The sequence below is a fragment of the Lithobates pipiens genome, unplaced genomic scaffold (genome assembly GCF_037356315.1).
Source record: "Lithobates pipiens isolate NorthernLeopardFrog02 unplaced genomic scaffold, aLitPip1_a1.2 Scaffold_16, whole genome shotgun sequence".
Lineage (NCBI taxonomy): Eukaryota > Metazoa > Chordata > Amphibia > Anura > Ranidae > Lithobates > Lithobates pipiens.
In genome coordinates this window covers 566,285,343-566,290,943 of record NW_027507748.1, presented here as the reverse complement: position 1 = coordinate 566,290,943, position 5,601 = coordinate 566,285,343, and positions in this window count along the sequence as shown.

Here is a 5,601-nt window from a genome sequence, read left to right as displayed (position 1 = left end):
TGGCGTGCATTTATATTCAGGCCCCCTGAGTCAATATATAACCTTCTTTCACTGCAATTACAGCTACAAGTCTTTTTGGGTATGTCTCTGCCAGCTTTTCACAGCTAGAGTGTGAAATCTTTGCCAATAAGCTTTGATCTAAACCATTGCATTGTAGCTCTGGCTGTATCCTTAGGGTTGTTGTCCTGCTGGAAAGTGAACCTCCACCCCAGTCTCAAATCTTTTGCAGACTCTCTAACAGGTTTTCGTCTAAAGGCCTTTTTGACAACAAACATGCAAATTAGCTGTTTTGAGGCAACATCGACCGTGTGTACACTCCACCGGGCAAACTTTTTCATCTGACTTTTGTTGGACACACTTTTTGACAACATAAGTCCGATGGAGCAAAGTCCGATCATGTGTACACAAAACCATCAGACTTTTGTACAAAGTACAAACATGCATGCTCAGAACCAATGCAAAAGATCAGACAACAATACAGAAGATGACCAAAGGTGGCACTGGAGTAATTGAACGTCCTCTTTTTAAGTGTTGTCACTACGTTCGTGTTGCCTAAAAAGTCTGATCGTGTGTATGAAATACAAACTTACGGCCAATGCTCTTTGTACAAAAGTCCATGGGAAAGTTTGTACAAAGTCTGATTGTGTGTATGGGGCTTAAAAAATGCCCTACATCCTTCTTCCCATCAAATCTGACCAGCTTCCCTGTCTCTGCTGAAGAAAAGCATGGTGAAACATGGTGCTGCCACCACCATATTTCACGGTGGGGATGGTGTGTTCAGGGGGATGTGCAGTGTTAGTTTACGGCCACACATAGCGTTTTGCTTTTATGCCAAAAAGTTCAATTTTGGGCTCATCTGCCCAGAGCACCTTCTTCCACATGTTTTTATATAATATTTATTTTAGACCTTTATATAATCAATTACAACTTCCATATATTTTTGGTGTCCCCCACATGGCTTCTCACAAAATGCAAATGGGACTTATGGTTTTCTTACAGCTTTCTTCTTGCCACTCTTCCATAAAGGCCAGTTTTATGGAGTGGTCGACTAATAGTTGTGCTGTGGACAGATTCCCCCCACCTGAGCTGTGAATCTCTGCCGCTCATCCTGAGTTACCATGGATCTCTTGCCTGCTTCTCTGATGAATGCTTTCCTTATCAGGCCTGTCAGTTTAGTTGGACGTCCATGTCTTGGTAGGTGTGCAGTTGTGCCATACTCTCCATTTTCAGATGGATTGAACAGTGTTCTGTGAGATGTTCAAAGCTTAGGATATTTTTTTTTATAACCTAACCCTGCTTTAAACTTTTCAACTTTATCCCTAACTTGTCTGGTGTGTTCCTTGGCTCACTACAGTTCTCTAACAAACATCTGAGGGCTTCAAAGAACAGCTGTATGTCTACTGATATTACACTACACACGGGTGGACTCTACTAATTAGGTAACTTCTAAAGACAATTAGTTCCACTAGATTTTAGTTAGTGGTATCAGAGTAAAGGGGGCTGAACACAAATGCACGGCACACTTTCACATATTTATTTGTAAAAAAAATAATTGAAAACCATTTATCGTTTTCCTTCAACTTCACAATTACAATGGATATAAAAAGTCTACACACCTCTGTTAAAATGTCAGGTTTCTGTGATGTAAAAAAAATAGACCAAGATAAATAAATTCAGAAATGTTTCCATCTTTAATGTGACCTATAACCTGTACAACTCAATTAAAAAACAAACTAAAATCTTTTAGTAGGGGTGGAGTAAAACTAAAAAAAACTGAATGTGCTTTCATAATGTGTGCACACCCTCTTATAACTGGGGATGTAGCGGTGTTCAGAATTAAGCAATCACATTTAAACTCATGTTAAATAGGAGTTGGTACACACCTGCCATCATTTAAAGTACCTCTGATGAACCCCAAATAAAGTTCAGTTGCTCTAGTATGTCTTTCCTGATATTTTCCTAGTCGTATCCTACAGCAAAAGCCATGGTCTGCAAGAGCTTCCAAAGCATCAGAGTGATCTTATTGTTAAAAGGTATCAGTCAGGAGAAGGGCACAAAAGAATTTCCAAGGCATTAGATATACCATGGAACACTGTGAAGATGGTCAAGTGGAGAAAATATGGCACAACAGTGACATTACCAAGAGGTGGACATCCCTCCAAAATGGATGAAAAGGCGAGAATAAAACTGGTCAGAGAGGCTGCCAAGAGGCCTACAACAACATTAACAAGCTGCAGGAATATCTGGCAAGTACTGGCTGTGTGGTACATGTGACAACAATCGCCCATATTCTTCATATGTCTGGGCTATGAATTAGAGTGGCAAGACTGAAGCCTTTTGTTGCAAAGAAAAACATGCAAGCCTAGCTAAATTCTGAAAAAGCATCTGAAGTCTGCCAAAAGCATGTGGGAAAATGTGTTCTGGTCTGATGAAACCAAGGTTGAACTTTTTGGTCATAATTCCAAAAGATATGTTTGACTCAAAAGCACTGCATATCAACAAAATAACACCATAGCCACAGTGAAGCATGGTGGTGGTGGCAGCAATATGATTTGGGGCTGCTTTTCTTCATCTGGAACAGGGGCCTTAGTAAAGGTAAAGGGACTTATGAACAGTTCCAAATACCAGTCAATATTGGCACAAAACCTTCAGGTTAAAGTATTCCCTTAATTTATAGAGATTTCCCTTTCACTCCCTGTTTTGGCTGTGAGGGTAAAGCTCCCTAATGGGACACAGATGGTTAAAAATACTGACAGGGGTTATAACAACCCCCATCCTTACTGTAACCTAGAGCTGCACGATTAATCTTAAACCCCCTTCTCCATCTTAACACAGCATTCTCCTGATTCAGTGCAGAGCTCTTTGCGCAATATGACATCTGTCAAAAAAATAAAATCTAGGCAGCCTGCCAAGTTTTATAACATTGCTCAGGTGAGATAAAGAGAAACATTGTAACACTTCTTCCTTTTAGATCAAAGGAATGAAGTTCGGTCTGTAAATGAGGTCAGTTTAACCACTTAAAGAATATACCTTTTTCTGACACTTGTTGCTTACAAGTTAAAATCAGTATTTTTTTGCTAGAAAATTACTTAGACCCCCCTCCAAACATTTTATTTATATACAGTGGGGATGGAAAGTATTCAGACCCCTTTAATTTTTCACTCTTTGTTATATTGCAACCATTTGCTAAAATGATTTAAGTTCATTTTTCCTCATTAATGTACACACACCACCCCATATTGCCAGAAAAACACAGAATTGTTGAAATTTTTTCAGATTTATTAAAGAAGAACTGAAATATCACGTGGTCCTAAGTATTGTGACCCTTTGCTCCGTATTTAGTATAAGCACCCTTTTGCTTGAATACAGCCATGAGTCTTTTTGGGAAAGATGCAACAAGTTTTTCACACCTGGATTTGGGGATCCTCTGCCATTCCTCCTTGCAGATCCTCTCCAGTTCTGTCAGGTTGGATGGTAAATGGTGGTGGACAGCCATTTTTAGGTCTCTGTAGAGATGCTCAATTGGGTTTAAGTCAGGGCTCTGGCTGGGCCATTCAAGAACAGTCACGGAGTTGTTATTTTTTTTTTTTTGTTTATTTTAGCTGTGTGCTTAGGGTCATTGTCTTGTTGGAAGGTAAACCTTCGGCCCAGTCTGAGGCTACAGTTATTCAGGATGGAATCCACCTCGGTTGGTGATTGCTTTGCTTCATTAGACTTTCTAGCCTTCATGGTTATCCAGACTACCTAACACATCCTAATTTTCTGACCTCACCAATAGTTTCAGCGCTTTGAAGTGGAGATTTGCTGCTATCCGTTTGTGGCATTACCTTCTGGTCTGTCTATGGGTCCCAGAGTGTGTTCCAGGGTGTTGGCTCTCATTCTGGGTTTGTTGAGGACCCGGTGTATTCCCATTGTGGGGCACAGAAACTGACATGAAATGCCCACTGGAGTACTGGCCGGAGTACTTAGGCTTACTCTTTGACGTGGCACAGGTGAAAGTATGGCTACTGCAGGAGAAAGGCTTGTCTCTTAGTGCCCAGGTGAAGTCCCTGGGGTTGTTGAAAAGTATCTCAATTAAACCATGCATGAAAGTACTGGGGAAAATGGTAGTTGCCTTAGATGCACTTCCCTATGTCTAGTTTCTCTCTAGAACTCTGCAGCTCAATAGCCTGCCGGTGTGGGTCAGATCTTTGAATCTGCTAATGCATCTGACTCTCGAGTCCAGGTCAGCTCTGGAATGGTAGATAAGCACTCAGATGCAAGATACCAGAAAGTCCTTCCTTGCAAAATGGGAGTTTTTTTTTTTAAATGGATGCCAGCTTATTGGGTGGGAGATGTTTTTTAGAACCTTTTGGGTTCAGGGAACATGGCTATCGGAGGAACTGAAGTTGCCAATCAACAACATGGCGATTTGGCTGGCTTTCCTACACTGGTCTGCCTCCCCAATAGGGTGCAGTATGACAATGCCACATAGGAAAAGGGGAAATAACCCTTTAGTTGTATTTCGTGGAGAAGTCAATATGTTGAATATATAGACTCTGCATAGTGGTTTGCTAATAGAGATATTGGACTTAAAAACTGAAAAAGTCAGATTGATTTAAGATGGAGCTCCATCATTTTGAACCCCCCATCCTCTTAAAAACATATACATGGCTCTTTTCCCCGAGGTGCTTTTGCTTGTCTAGTGATGTTATGTCGCCTTCCTTCCCTCCACCAGCAGTGGTTGCAGTGTGCAACATGAAAGTGACATTATTTGCAGTGGTACTGTGAGCCTAAGCTGGTGTTATGCTTTACCTCTAGACGCAGGGGGTTCAAACTAGCAGCTCTCCAGCTGTTGTGAAACTACAAACCCCATCATGCTGCTGCCTGTGGGAGTCATGCTTGTAACTATCATCGATGCAATGCCTCATGGGTCTTGTAATTCCACAACAGCTGGAGGGCCGGCAGTTTGACACCTGTGCTAGAGAATGAGTAGAATAGTGGTGGCCGCTGCTTTAAAATATATAACCCCCGCCCCCCATGACCATACAAGAACAAACGTTTATTGTGCAAAAATACTACAATTAACCACTTAAGGACCGCCTCACGTCGATGTACGTCGGCAGAATGGCACGGCTGGGCACAATCACGTACCTGTACGTTGCTCTTTAAGTGCCCAGCTGTGTGTACTCCGTGACTGTGGACCCGATCGCCGTTGGTGTCCCGTGATTGAGTCACGGAGCTGAAGAATGAGGAGAGGTAAGTGTAAACAAACCTCTCCTCGGGCTTCCTACTGAGCCTGTCACTGATCGTCTGTTCCCTGTTATAGGGAAAGACGACAAGTGATGTCAGACGCCAAGCCACGCCCTCTACAGTTAAAAAAAAAAAACACTTAACCCCTACACTGCCCCCTAGCGGTTAACCCCTTCACTGCCAGTGACATTTTTACAGGAATCGGTGCATTTTTAATTGCGCTGATTGCTGTATTAATGCCAGTGGTCCCAAAAATGTGTCAAAATTGTCCGACGTGTCCGCCATAATGTCGCAGTCACAATAAAAATCGCTGATCGCCGCCATTACTAATAAAAAAAAAATTATTAATAAAAATGCCATAAAACTATC